Here is a 15914-nt window from a genome sequence, read left to right on the forward strand (position 1 = left end):
CACACACCGCTTTTAAGAACCTCTTCTCCACATTAAAGATGCATGTTACTTACTTATTTTTGACCCCTTCCGTGAAAATTAAAATTGGCACTCTAGTATTGTGCAACACGTACTAAAGGCAGCTGGAGTGTCTGCAGGTTCAGCCCTCCCTTCACACGCAAACAGATTATTAAATCAGTCAGTGAGAGAGAGACATACACAATCAGAGAACAAAATCTCTTCCTCTGTTTTACGTAGGTAAACAAATAGTTGGCCACGACCTACYAGAAAGGATAAAAACAACACACTAACAGGAGAAATTAAAAAGCTATGATTAAAGGAATACACAAATATGAGTCAGAAGCTGTAAACAGTCGCACAAGGGAGAAAACCCTCGCAGAGATTACAGAGCTGGAGATATTTGGGATATTGCAACAACTGAACACAAATTTGCATGGTTGATGTGACAGTTTAAGATGAGCCACATGCAACAAGAGAGTTTAATAGTGGAGAGTTTAATAGTGGAGAATTAACACCTTACATTTTAAGGTCTTAGAAACAAACAAAAAGAACTTTTCTCTTTGCAATTACAGTGTGTGTGCGTGCGTGTGTGTGTATATATATATGCAGTTACAGCTGGGTTTATTTCTTGGTTTCATTTTTTTTCCATCTAGACAGATCTCATTTTAAGAAATATCTATGTAGTTCTGTTTTCCTACCTGCTTGGACTTCTTTTCCAGATAAGGGGTAGGGGGAAGAAAAGGAGAGGAGAAGGAATAACTTAATTGCTCTGCATAGAGAAGAAATACCAGAAGAAGTGTTGAGTTGCATTCCAATACAACAGCAGATGCATTAAAACAGAAATAAAATTATAGGAAATAAAAGGAAAAGCATGAACGCTAGCTTAGCCAACTCTTCACAGACTACCAGTAATATTCCACAGATGATCTGAAAAATTCCCACCTTGCAAATCACTTTTAGTATTTACACACAGAGTCAAATCCTACTTTCCTTAATTGCATGACTCATAATCCTGAAAAAACTTGTGGAACAATTCTATAACAACTCCAAGAACCAAACACAGAAGAAAATTTGGCTCTTGACCCTAAAAGAGTTTTAAAATAAAACACGTGACTATATTATGTTCCTTTGTACCATTGTTACACATTTGGAAACTGATTAAAGACATCTGTACAGAACTGTTGACATTAGCTACTTTCTTTTTCTAAACAAACATACATGATACAAAAATAAAAGTTTGGGGATCAGGAAAGGTACTAGATTTTTAGCCTTGGAAACTAGATTTATCTTTCCTTTGTTCAAGGGTTGGTTCCAGAACAAATAAGGGTCTGGGATGTTGACACAAAATCCTTTAGCTGCAATCTGGAAATCACCTTTAAAGACAGGTAGGAACCTCAGACTGAATGAACCTTTCATTCATTCATTCCTCTCCTGGGAGTGGCAAAAGTGAAACACAGCAGCATTTCACTTGTCCATTGGGAATCGGCACCACATTAAATACAACACTTACGTTTGCTTTTTTTTATTATTATTATTATTTTTATTTTCCCCAGAGCATTTTAAAACCAAATGAGAAATATTTCTTTAGATATTCTTGGTTTCCATCAAAACTACCTATCCTACACAAATATACTACATTTGATCAAATAGATTTAAAAATCTTGGATGCAAAAAAGCAAACATGTCCCACCTCCTCTCCCCAAAACAAAACAATTTTCCACATGCAACCTTAGTTTTATAGTAGAATTTCTAGTCTGCTGCAAATACCTAAGAATGCCAATAAAGGGATATCAGAGAGAAAAGAGATCTAAGAATTCCATGCATCTACTCAAAAACATTGTTCATCTGATTATTTTCACCTACCCACTTGTGAGGAACCAATTATTCAACCAGATTTCTAATGAAAACATGTAATCTGAGCAACACACATTCACAACTGGGTTACTTGTGAAAAATCTCAGTTACAGCCTGTTCACATTCCTAAGAACAAATACAGCACGAGGATAATTTTTGTCACTGCCCTCTACAAAACGTAACGGAGCAGTACGTGCTTCCTCTCTTGGGGAAAAGGAGCAAGGACACTTTCTGTTTTAACTCTGCTGAACGGACTACATAGTTCTGTTTTCTCATTCATAGGAAAATAGTGAGGAAGYGGGGCCTGAAAAGGCCAGGCTCTTCTGGGTGACAGTAGTCACTTCACTGTAGAAATTGATCTAGACTCTTGTCTTTGGACTTCTTTTGCTTCAGATGTTGGTTTGTAAACCATCTTCTGTTGTAGTCATTTATATTTACCTTAAACATTATGGTGTGAGCAGTATAATTTGTGCTTCATCTTTTATTCTGCCCACCTTGTTTTTAATTGTTCAATTAACAAATAATTTAGGATGGTAATGGATGGCAGCTGAATGGGTTAGACAAGAGATTGAACTAATCTGTCATGGTACAACAAACAAGATGATCAGATAGCTATATACCCAGAAGACGTCGGGGAAAAAAAATCCCACTCGCAACATTCATGTTCCTTTGCTAGCAAAAGACTTCCATGTTGTTAGTCATAGTAAAATTCATACACTGTATTTGGATCTCAAAGCTACTAGTAGTCACAGCTTTTCAAATGAAAACACTTGTGTAATTGATATTCTGCTAGAGAAAAGGAAGGGCTACACAAATGAACAAGGATCACAACCACATCACCTGAGCAGACATCATCTGCCCTTAAGGTCACTGCACTGTCCACAGCTATGAACTCAGTAACTGGGCAAGCGGCTACTCACTTTGGAAAATACAAAACAAGCTCTCTTTCAGCTTCTCTTTCTCCAAAGGACAATCAGTTGGGCAGGGCAGAGATGGGTTTCTTCCTTCACTCCTCTAGTTCAAATCCTGCTGGTTTTAGACTTTCAAATGCATCTCTAAAAAGTAACAATAGCCCTAGAGATTTTTAAAATTATACTGAAAGCATATTTGCTTAAGAACTGTCAGCTTTATATCCTAGAATTGCTGGATTCTCTCTATCYAAGATGACGTACTATCAAGTTAATTACAGGCAAATTAACAGAACTGAAGAAAAAAAAAAAAGGAAAACACACTAGGAAAAGTTATACATGGTTAGGAATACAGTGATTCTTTGAAAAGGCAAGCAAAGCAACAAATTAAATAGCTGCTGTGAATAAGTGAATAAACCGCATCTTAAAAGATAGACGAGTAAGGGCCCTGACTAGGGCTGCCCCGAGTCTTTAGCTGTGAGAGCAAAAGCGGTCGCCRATCTCACTTTGCTCCTGCCCAGCCCGCTCCTCGGCTGAGATGGCTGCTCTGCCGGCAGGAAGGGCCCAGCRGGATGGGTGTCCATCCCTGAGCTGACCATTTTGAGCCTGGTGCGTTACTGTAAGCCACCACTGACTTCATTTCACATTAACATACCCAGCCATCAGCTGCAAGGGCAGCAACCCTGGCAGAAGAGCGGCAACCTCTCCAGCCAACCCGACTCAAGGCAGTCGCAAAAATCCTTCGTCTTTGAATCCTTCAGAGCTTACAAAATTCTGAAGCATCCCACTCACGTCACACACATGTATCCCTGGAAGGTGGCCAGTGCCTTGCAAGAGTTGCAACAAGCTCAAAAATTTTAAACTGGTTTCAGCCTTTCAATACAGACGCTGCAGGAGCCCGCTGGACCAACACACACCACCATGTACTCAACACGCTGTTCAAGTTCGAACCTATAATCACAAGGGAGCTCGACTAGAATGCGACTTTGCCGCCAACTTCCACAATGAGCTCTGTTTTATTAACTCCTTTAAGTTAACTGTAATTTTGTCAATGTTAAACTGTTTCTGAGCGTTCGTACTGTGCTGTAAAAATTTGCTCTAGGCTCCAACCCAGCATTTTGGGAATCAATTTTCAAAGAAATATTCAGTCATTGTAAAAAAAAAAAAAAAAAGCCCACTCAGAAGTACGGGGACTGAAAAACTCCTATTTACTGCACTAGCATCCTAGGTGGAAGTAAACGCTACTTCCGCAGGACTTAGTCCCTTCTGTGAATCATCTGGGGAAGCTAAAGTTGATGGATGTTGGTACATAATCTGATTTTTCAATACAAATGAAAAGCACAGACACCACAATGTAATGAATACAGTTAACTTCAAACATTTCACACTCCACAACAAAAAGAACAAGGCTCCAATGGGTTCCAATTTGTCCATATTGCCAACCCAGCCACAAGAATTGATCATCCTCCTCGAGAAGTTCACATAATTTTAGGGGGAAAACCAGCAATGAGGATAAGCATTTGCTTCACATTTTACATTGGCTGACTCAGTTTTGTCCTGAACCCTCCAGAACAGAGAGGGTAAGATCCGAACACCACAATGCATGGGACATAAAACCTATCAAATACAGAGTAGCTAAAAAGAGCAGCAGAACGCACCCATTCTGTGCCCATTGTACCCCAGCTTCAACTCACCAACTGACTGCACCTGKGGAACATATATATCATTTATAGGTACTGTCTGGTAACAATGTAACCACTAAATCAATCAGACAAATTATTAAGGTAGAATACCATCCAGTGCTCAGAGCTGCCTCAAAGGAGGAGCAAGGATGAAAAAACACTTGCTTTTTCCTAAAACTCTGGAGTTTTGAGTACTTAAAAAAAAAAAAAAAAGTTCCCCAGTTCCCATTCCTAAAGCTAGTAAATGCCTTGGAATAGATATAATTACCTTATCCTGTCTTTTTTCGCTGTTACAACTCACTGTACTTGGTGAACTGGTTTAGGTATACTAGCCAAAACAACCATTTTGCAGATATAAACTGTGTCTTCACCTGAAAACTGCTGACAAACACTAAGAAGTTTAGAAAATACACTCAACTCTTTTTGTTTTATTAGAATAAATTTATGACTAAAACAAACAAAAGACTTCACAATGCCTGTGTCCTCAAAGAGCAATAATTCATACCTACAGGCCAACAAATAGTTTCAAACATGCATGTGTCTTCTATCTACATTCTTTCCCGAAGAAGCTTCTGCTAAACTAGAGATTGAACTTAGTAACCACTAGGAACTTATCTCGCAGTTTATAGTTTGAAAATAATCACAAAAAGGCAAACAGAAGTGAATTTCTTTAGTTCACAARCCTTTTTAATAGAGCTCTCCTTAAGAACTAGCCAATTTACCCTGCAATTCAGATTCTCTATCCACACAAGTTTAAGGCTGAAAGTATTTAAAATTAAAATATTTTAAAGATGAAATATGAAGACTCCTATTAAGCCAAATACACTGTTTCTTGTTGAAATTCAAGAGATAAATAAGCAACTAAAACCTCAGTTAATGCCCTGAGCTACCTGTATTTTCAATGGTAAGACYGCATTTTGAACGTAGCTTTAAGAATAGCTTTTCAGTGTGCAATAAACCAACACTTTTTATTCTTTAGGGTCACCATAAAACAAAACCAAAAGATACATGTCCTACAGTTCCCTGAAAATGTGGGAACTGACTATATAACGGTCCTGGATGTTAAAAAGCATTATTAAAATGCTATATACTTCCTAGTTCGTGGCCTTCTGGAAGTTAATGATTCTTCATTTATTTCAACATATAAAATCTCCCCTCTCTTGCTTTTCATAGGCTTCCGAGGCTTTATTTTTGGTTTGGCTTTTTGAAGTGTTAATAAGCAGGGAAACATGATACGGATACTGTATAAAAGAGGTATTCACTTTACATTAAAACAATTCACAGTATTTCCTCTAGTCCAGTGAAAGAGTCAAAAAGGGAAAGAGTCAATGCAGTAATTCCACTGGTACTTACATCTGTATAAGGCTGAAGCAATTACAGCAAATATCTACAATTTGAATTATCAGAATCAAACATGAAAAAATGTTTTACATTAGAACAGTCTGAAAGTAGATGTTAACTGCCCAATATAAAAATAGTAATTTCACTTTATGAGTCAAGCAACCAGTATTATAGAATCCATGAATTCACAATGAATTCTATTTCCATAATTGTGACAACATCAGATAGTGATATGCCATAGTGTTTTAAATTTTTCTACATGTTTGCCCCCTGAACATCACTCCTGGCAGTGATTTTTTTTTTTTTTTTCCAGAGCAGACAATAACAGAGTTAAGTGATGTAAAATTAGTGGCACTGACTCCAAGTCAACAGAACTATATAAGTTTTCACCGTATGGAAAACTAGATGACAGCTTTTACTTTTCCACCATCCCCAAACTTTCAGGATTCATAGAGAAGCTGGTATTTTTTTTGCTTCCTTTCACACTTACCACTGCCCAGTTCAGCAAGTATTCAAGTTTAGTGAGACTGCTGAAATGGATAGAGTACGTGCTTATGTATTCACAGGTCAGGACCTGTGCACAAGTGAACAAGGCAGTTTAAGAATAATTAACAAGGTACAAGTTAAACTAAACAAACCATGTTATATTTCAACATGGCCTAATGAAGAAGGAATAGAGGGGATGAACAGCCATTCCTTCAYGTCCCCACTTTCCCTACAGCATTACATTTTTTTAAACATGGCCTACTATGATTGAACCAAACAACTATGTGCTTTTTTAGTATGCAGAAAGCATTATTTCTTCATGATAACATCAGCAAAATTAAACATAACTTTCTTCTACTAGCAAAGATCTTAAAGTCAGAACCAGTTACATTTTGACCTGTACTGGGAAAATATCTTGCTTCCATCCCTAAACATTTACAAAAACTGATAATTGCTTCTTACTGTAATAGTAAAATATATACAATTTAAATGATAAAAAGCCCCAACACAAAACCCCTTCATTTCACAGGTATGAGATGAAGTTTTATAGCTACGGCACATCAGAGAATTGTCTTGGTATTGCTCACACACACAAAACCGATGGCTGCAGCAGAGATCAATTTAACAGCCCTGGTATTCAGAAGCAGCCTAACAGTCTCTTTGAGAATTTCTTTGTGATAGACACAAAGACGGATTATACGAGAGAGTGAATACTTGGTAAGTTATGGGTAGTTCTCTGCTGTTTTTCCTCCTCCATTTTAATTCATATTCATCTTGGCAAAATCTTAGGCAGACTATTAACTAATCTAAAACAACCTCACAGCTGATACAACATATAAAGCAATCAGTCAAATGAACATGTCAGTGCCATCTACTGAAGCAATAAAGAACAAGACAACCCCAGCATGCTGTGGCTTATTATCTTCACAGCTATAATGAATAGGCAAATAGTATTAACTATAAGTACAGTATTCCACAGTCACATTGTCACATTTTGCTCTGCTTTAAGCATGAAAGGTTCCTTCTGTATGTTTGAGACGCAGAGATTAAAACAAGACAAAAAAAAAAAGGAGGGTTTCAAAACATCTCTCCATCATTTTCTTTTCCTTCACTTGCCAATCAACTACTACTAGTCTTTTAAAATCCTAAGCGAGTGAAACAGAATAGCAGCTAGAAATTTTTTGTATAGTTTTTAAAGAAATGCTGTTAACTTAAAAATGAAGTAAATTACAGTACCCAATTTATCTGAAGGCAAAAAGGATTTCAGGTTTTTTATTTGTCCAACAAATAAAAACAAGACAACAGTCCCAGATGTTCAGTAGTCATCAGTGCTTATTTGTAGAGGATCTGTAAACACGTCCACATCCCAGTACAGGAGGCTGCTGCCGCTTCCTCAATTTGAAAAGAAGCCAACGATCTGACCCGGCCTTCACTTTGACTGCTGGGTCTGACCCAAGGTCTTCGCGGTTTTCTTATCAAGAAAGAATTAGAGAGAGAGATTTACGTGTCCTCCTGCTCTGCTTCAGCCCATGTTCCTGTTCTGCACATAGAAAAAAAAAATCTATACAGCTAACACTCCTTCTCCTAGATGGGCAAAATGAGATGGAGAGGCATTAACACAACTAAGCAGCACATTTTCAATCTCAGCCTTGCATATGTCCAGTCTACCTGCTCACACACACAAGTTTTGAGCCTCTATCTGCCAGTACATAAGAAAATGTCACTTGTTCACAAGCACTTTTTTTTTTCTTCCTGATGGAATTACTCTTCATTTGCATATTATGAATCCTGTTCTGGCTGAAAATCTTTTCTATAAATTACAGGCAATATCTGCTATTGTCCTCACCACAACACGTCAACATACCAGAACAAGGTAGGAGACAAGGTGCCTGATTTGCAAAATATTAGCTTGTTAATCTTCTTTAAGAATTTAAGATCAACTGAGGTCCAATTCTATAGCATCTGTTTTTTTAATAAATTATCCTACTAAGAGGTTAGAGTTCATCACATCAATTTGTCTCGAGATGACAAAAGGACAAGAATGGACAGAAAGCGGGAGAAGTGAATTTGGTTTTGATGTCACAATCCTGTGTCTCAAAAAGCTGTTCCTAAACCCATCTAATTTTATAATAAATGGCAAATCATTTTCCTTCTTCACTGACTCACTCATTTCTACAGCATCCAAAACCACAGGTCAGGTAGCCAGGCTATAAAATCAGCCTTAAAAGTTCCGAAAAAGAACACAGAAAAATTTAAAGTAGATTTTTTTTCAGTCTACCTTTAAAAAACTATACCTATTTTTATTCTCTATCATGAATATTACATTTTCTCAAAATAAAGTAATGACTGTGAGAAGGATCTTCATCCTCTCTCACATTCAGGTGTATTAACTATTCTTAGTTAAATAGATTTGCTTCTAGTCTTAGTCTGATGACAGATTAACTCATGACTGGTAGGATTATAGATTTACCTCTGAAACTAAATCACTTTTGAATCCGAGTTATAACTGTTAGTTCTTTAAAGCTTAGTTGAACAGCTTTTGGTATTTCCTTTGTATTTTTGAAAGAATGATTAAGCATCATGAAATCCAATCTAAGAGCTCTTCCTAAAAATGCCAGTACAGCTGATTTGTCTTTGTTTTGGGGAAAAAGTCCAAGTAAAATTCTGCTGGTCTTTAAAAAAAAAAACCAGTATTTTAAGTCTAGAATACTTGCCCTTAAAATTATTATTTTTTTTGAGTTTGTGTGGCTTTTAATCACATTGAAGAAAAACTTTGCTGTTTTCCTCAGAGAGAAAAAGCTATCCAGATCAACCTGCTCCTTGCTACTCAGCATGGTGCTTTTGTTCCCTTTACATCTCTAGCTGCAAAAGACACGACCAATTCTATAGAGACTGAAAGTGAAGCGCCTGCACGCAGCAACAAGCTAATGATTCTTCTCTACCGAAGACACCAAGTATACAGTTAAGCATTGCTTATTTTTAGATGAAATATAAAATATTCCATATAACGACATATAAAATTTTAGTGCCGTCAGCAAGTCATTTTTTTCTTTAGAGATCACTACACATGCCAACAAAGTAATGTGGAAGAAGCTATTAAGCAGCTATCTAAACAGAATCATTATTTCAGTTTCCTCCTTCCCTGGCATTCCCTGCAGTGACATTAGTAAGGAAAGTGAGAGGTGTCCTTCCATATACTTTTGGTTTGGGGGAGAGGGTGGAGATATTTAGCCATCACTCCCTTAGTTTAATTAGAACAGGAGCCAGCTTGGTTCAAAGAGCTGCCTTAACTCATTGCTTTTGCCTTCTACGTTTCCATGATAAGAGACTTGGGATAGCAAGCACGGAAAAAGTTTCCCCTAAAAGGCAAAAAAGACGACAACTCTGTAACTACTGAGGGTGGACACTGGATGGAAAAGCTGGAGACATCCCTCCTCCAGAAGTGTGATGCCATAATTATATGGTTTAGTTGCGCCCTGACGAGCTACAGACAACAGGTCTTCTAGGGTTCCCAGCCCACACACAGTAAACCACTGATCTATACCCCAGTCAGATGATAGGGTTTTTATTATTATTATTATTAAATAAAGGACAATTCAAGTTTTGGTTAATTCATCATTAAGAACTCCTCTGACTCATACTAAGCCAGTTGCAATTTCCAAATTGGAACATACCATTTCTCACTGTTCCTTAATGATTGAAAAAAAACCTAAAAACCCCAAAGTTGACAGTGTCCTAGCAACACATCTATAGATACACACACAAACATACAGACGTACATACACTAGAGAAACTAATGACCATATTTCAAAGAGGATTAAATGCATTTTCACCTGTTCTGAGGTCCCATTCATGATCAAACCTTAAAGCACTACATATTTCTGCTGTCTTCAGGCAGAGATGATCGCTATTCTCCTGTAATCGCTTTGCCAGGCTTTCTCCTGTAAAGCTCTCATTCTCTGCTATGGCAATATGGGATAAGGGTCTTGAAATTTTGGAAAACTGGACCCAAAGCAGCAACTTCCCCTGCTTTATACTTAAGGTGCGTGACTACTTCCTTCAACAAACATTTTCCAAAGCTTATGATTTGTCAAAAACTTGTTCAAGACAGCTTCAGCATTAAGCTTTGCTTTGTCTGTTTACATCAGCTCTCCGACCTACTCCTCCACCCAGAAAGCTCACCAACTATTGGCAAGTATGGAAAAACACAGTGAAGATAAAAGCAAACCCCAGTTAGTCACAGAAGCCAATAGCTCCTCATTTGACTAAATTAAACAAATCTGCATGCAGGGGGAGAAAAAAAGGCATTCATGCCAAACTGTATTTGCTAAAGCGCAGGGTATGAAAAAATTATTTGCTCTTATAGACCACAGCTCAATATTTATGTAGATAATGCTCAAGCTAGAAGTCAGTCACAAATCTATACAATTTTCTTAATACACACAGCACTTGTCATTCAGTTGGAATGCTTTTAACATGCAATATAACGTGAAATTCTAAACTACCTAAAACTAGTCGGTAAAGTTAGCTTCAGAACTAGTTGAGAGAACAACCCAGTCTCATCACGCCCAAAGAGTGAAAGGATTTAATATACAATACAGTTTTGCTATTTGAATAAAAGGAAAGCACATTTGTCTTGAACTTTTTGGAATGGATTCAGGGTTAGAGCTATTGATCCCTTCCAGGAGCCCATGGAACAAAGCAGTAGTAGGACAGAAACACAAGCCAGCATTGACTGCCCTTCTTAAGACACTCTTTTAGTATTTCTAACTAAAAGCTACTTGTCACTTCATCTGCATATCCACCTATACAGGCTGCAAAGATCCTTGTTCCATACCATTTTTATTTAAAGTTCAAAACCTTGAATTGTCTTCAGAGGCTTTTCATTGCATGTGTGAGAGAGAGAACGTAATTATAGGACAGTATTTCTTAATCAAATCTAAGCCGCCCACTGAAAGTGAATGGGAAAATATGGTTGCAAGGCAATGCTTCTCAATCAAATGGACGGATTTGCGTTTCAAAGTGAATAAGGGAATGTGGCTGTGGTCACCATTTCTTAATCAGCTCAGCTGATGTCCTATAGAAGGTCTCAATGGAAGAACACAGCTGTGGCCCATAACTCTTGACTTGATCTTCCATGGTTTGACTGAAAAGACTGAAAAGAACATAAATGCACTAAAGCTTTTCTCCTCTAAATTGGTTCTTTCAAAACTGTCAGTGGGTTCACCCAGAGAAAAAACTTTCTTTTTCAGCACACTTGGTTAGAGCTTGAGTGTAAAAGTTTTCATTATATATACTACAGACTGAGATTTACTATAATACATCAAACTACTATTATTTTCACTTAAAGACAGAGATTGAGCATGTTATTTATCAATTCCAATCTTCTACAGAGATTCCTATGTCTGAATATGTGTTTTTTCTTTAGTTAAAGCATCTTTTCGCATTTCAGTTAGGAAAGCTACAAAGCATCCAAAAAGCATGGTTTGGTCAGGGTTTTTTTTAAGAGTACATTTGTTACACAAGACACATTTCAAATGCACTGATACTAACTCTGAGCTATCAGATCCACATATTTCAACTTTGTCTGCATTTGAAAATACGGTCGAATTATACAGCCAAGGTAGCGAGACAAGAGAGCGAGCATGCGTGTGTTGCGGGGAGGAAAGAGGATAGACTAAAAAGGGCTTCTGTGTTTAAATTGCTGTATATATTTTTTCTTCCACTTTTTCACTAAAGTTCTTAAAAGGTCAGACTTCTCCGTGAATTGCATCATAATTACTTAATTAAGGAGACTTAGCTAGTGAGTCTTCTTTAAAAGACCTTTTACACTCAAGGTGTGCCCCCAACAAGTTTGCCATTTTCTCAGTTTTCATACTGATCTTTGACTGCGGTGGATAGGAGGTGTCATGGTTAATATATGCTCATTACCACCTAGTGAGCAAAAGCTGATTAACAACACTTAGCACAAAGCAGCCAAGTTTATTTTGGTGCTACCTATTCTATGCAGAGTAAAGATATTAAATCACTTGGTAACACTGTAGCAAAAAGTACAGTTTTCCTTAAAAAGCAACAGAATGCAGCATAATAGAATGCATTTTAATTTGCCTTTTGCTCTATATTGTGTGATATGAAATACTGCAAATACACAAATAACTACACACAGAGCATTTAAAACTTATTTCACTGGGACACGGGCAAATGTAAGAATCCCCAAATCTGTTTTTACCTACTTTTCCTTTACTCCCACTTTAATCTTTTCTGGTTCAGTAATGTATCGTAGCTGCTCCACAGCACTGCTGCCAGTTACATGAAGCCTGCATGCTGGGGCCACAATTCAGTGGCTTGCAAGGTACATATGACTCAGGAGACTTGCATTAGCCATCTTTGATCTAAACTGTTATAAAAACAAAAGCGAGGAGAGTTAGCATTAGCATACACAAAGATATGAACAAGCAACCAGTACATTCTCATCTATAAATTGAATTAAAAAATATATTAGTTTCTGTTAAAGAATTAGTTGAAGCTGCTTAACACTGCTCATACACTCCAATGCAACAATTTGTTAAGGTTTTCATACTAATGAGGATAGTCTTCCATTCACTAGGGCAGGAGAGCAGGGGGGGCTTTTTTCTATACAACACACCCACATCAACTCAACAGTTTGTTCATTGTGGTTAAGTGTTTAGGAAAGGTGAAGTGTGGATACACAGAGTGATTAACAGTAGGCTGCTGAGACCAGAACATCTCCAAAGGTTTCATTCCCCAAACGGGGCGGGGGGAATCCCTGATGAAATATTCAGGATGAAAACCACAAAAGTCGTTAAACAAAGTGAGAAACTTTCAGTGTCTCTCATCCACTAGAGAGAATCCTTGTAAAGATGTTATGCTCAGTATTAAAGTATCAGGTAGACTATCTTTCAGAGTGTATAAGACAATACAGCTCAAATTAAGCTGTTGCTAATGAGCTAGTGTATCTTCCTCTCCCATTTGATCTTAATTACTGTACAGGCAAAGTCTTCAAACATCTTAGTATCTTTCTATTCATTTCTAAAGAACAATTTTAAAACAAAAACCTTAGTTTTGTTTTGACTCATAGTTTAGGTGAGCTTCAGAAACCCTTTTACACATCCCCAAATCAAAAAAATGCATGCAAAGGGATTCACATATATCGTACAGGAGAGAAGCTGAATTTTGTACTTCTATGCTGGCTGCCTAGCTATTCTAACCCTATCAGCTAACATCTTCTAATGCCCAAGAAAACAGCTACATTTCACTTAGAGGCCCAAGAAAAGTCCTAAGAAATTTCAGTGTAGAAATAGTTATTAATAAAAAAAAAAGCAGCCCAATAAAAATAGAATCCTAAAAGACCCACTCAGGCATTTATACCCCCTTTGCCATTAGTGATATTTCTTGCAGCTCATTCTTAGATGCTCAAACAATAATTATTAAAAAACAATTAACAAATAAGTGCATTTTAGCCCTGAAGAAAACAAGCTGCGATGCCTGATGAGGACAGAGATGAATTCCAAACATGCAAACATCAAATGAAGGATTATCATTAGTGGGAAGGAATCCACTACAGCAAGAAACTGAACTCAAGACCTTCACATCCAGAAGCAGAAAGGCTATTTACCAAACTAAATGCAAATCTTCTTTTTTGTCAGCAGTATTCCTACGATTAACAATATAATATACAAAAGATATATGCATTGCACAGGCTGTTCCCTTTGAGTTCACCAATCCAAGTACTAATCAGACCAAGTGTTGTTTCATTTTGCAAGCCACAGCACATGAGGCTTATTCACGATTTATCCATTCTTACAGGCCTCCAACATGTCTTGTCATCCACAACATTTTGTACATGTAATCTGAATCTCCACAATAACTGCAGTGACAGATTCATTAGTAATGATTAATCTTCAGACACAAAACAGCTAAGTAAATCTGCAATGTTACATTACTAGTTTTAACACTCTATAAACCATTGCATACATGACTATCATTGAGCCATGATCTTRTATAAATAAATTCTGTAAAACAAATAGAACTTGCACAAGACCAAGAAATACTCCAGACCTGAAATGCTGCCAATTTCAAAACATCCTTTTCACTGGAAGTCAACTAGTATTAACCCTAAGAACGATTAGGGCAAAAATAAACAAGTGTTTACAGTTTGCAGCATCATGTTTGAACGCATGCCTAGCTCAGAGACATTAAATACTGTTCACAGTTGGCATGTAATTGTCATATACTTGCACCTATGCTATTTTCAAAGCAATTAAAGAACACCACAAGCTTTTGTTGCCTTTTGTTTTTAAATCACACCAGTATGTTTGACAATTGTTAAACAACAGCAACCCCCAAATTTAGCTAGTCAGCTCAAACAGCAGCAGAAATTCAGTGAGGAACACCAGCATTGTATTTACAGCTAGCTGCATGCAGGGTGCATTTCCAACCACTGCTACAGGAGTTACACTCATTTATGCCCAGGGTGAGTTTAATCCATACCGTTCACGCACATGGAGAATTTTTATATTCATGATTCCATCCGTTCACTGATTTATCTGCTCTCATCCTCTCCGGTCCCGCTCCCAATCCTCACCGTTCCTTTCAATCCTTCTTCCTATCCCCGTTCCCACATCTCGTTTGTGCTGTTTCCTTTTCTCGAGAAGTAGCTCAGATCTCTTATCCACTGACAGTCCTCATTCCTCCTCCCTTCCCAATGCCTTATTTTTGCTTCCAATCTCACCCCTATCACACCTTTTAATCCGCGCTCCCTATTTTTTGCCTTGTTCACGTGAGAACGATTGATGCTACTTTAAGGGAAGCTCCGGCTGAAGTCAATTAGAGTTTGTCTCAGCTAAGGGGTAAGCAGTGCATATCGGATCTTTCCCTGCAAGCTCGTCAGGTTCCAGCAAGCATCTTCTCTGAAGCAGCACTATATAAAAGGACCGAATTTTGCAAAATTGCACCCAAGACAGCTCAGTGACTTCAACAGCTTGCAGGATCCTTCTCTGATTAAAACTACAAGCGAAAAGTAAAGACTCGTTTCACCTACATATTTCAAAATAACTGGGCACTTTCATTGTATCTGTCAATATTCTTCCACTAACTATATTTGGAGATTAGGAACTACTTTGATGCGCAAATCACACTTGCTTTTGCTGTGCACTATTTCATGTAACACTCTTAGCAAGTACGTTTCTTGAGATTAACAGCTTTTCTAGGATTTACTCATGTTTGTATGGGTTCATACACACGAGCAGTTATTGGGGGGGAGGGAGAGACAGGGAAGAGCATTTGCAGGAGGAGATTCAAATTGCTATCATTCCCCCTGCTTCGAATTATGTTTAAAAAGCAATTTAAAAGTCTACTTTGCTTCTCGAGGCTGATACTAATGATCAAGAGATCTAAACACAAGATATCCTTAGTCTTTTCCAACCCTGTAAATTTCTGTCTTTGGGAAGATACAGGCAATACCAGAGAAGGCATAAAAAAATATAAGGCTTCAAAAAAAAAAAAAAAATCAGTTAACACTGGTGCTTCTAAACTCATTTTTCTTTCTTCCACTCTTCCTCCTCTCCAACCCATTCTGCCTTTCCAAAACGCATTCGCGTTTTCAAGCAATTTTTTTTTTTTT

At 37.5% G+C, this 15914-nt stretch overlaps 1 protein-coding gene across 3 annotated transcripts in view; it reads right to left on the reverse strand.

Moving 5' to 3' along the window:
• The window catches only part of USP49 (ubiquitin specific peptidase 49), a 29029-nt gene extending 14147 nt beyond the window's left edge, over window positions 1–14882 (reverse strand). For all 3 annotated transcript variants that reach the window (XR_003255957.1, XM_026081197.1, XM_026081218.1), the window contains exons 1-2: window positions 14783–14882; window positions 12505–12668 (exon numbers count right to left, since the gene is read on the reverse strand). The gene's annotated coding sequence lies outside the window, so the exon portion shown is untranslated. The remainder of the gene's footprint in view (window positions 1–12504; window positions 12669–14782) is intronic.
• Window positions 14883–15914: the final 1032 nt, after the last annotated feature.

The sequence above is a fragment of the Apteryx rowi genome, unplaced genomic scaffold (assembly GCF_003343035.1).
Source record: "Apteryx rowi isolate R43461 unplaced genomic scaffold, aptRow1 scaffold_1162, whole genome shotgun sequence".
Taxonomy (NCBI): Eukaryota; Metazoa; Chordata; class Aves; order Apterygiformes; family Apterygidae; genus Apteryx; species Apteryx rowi.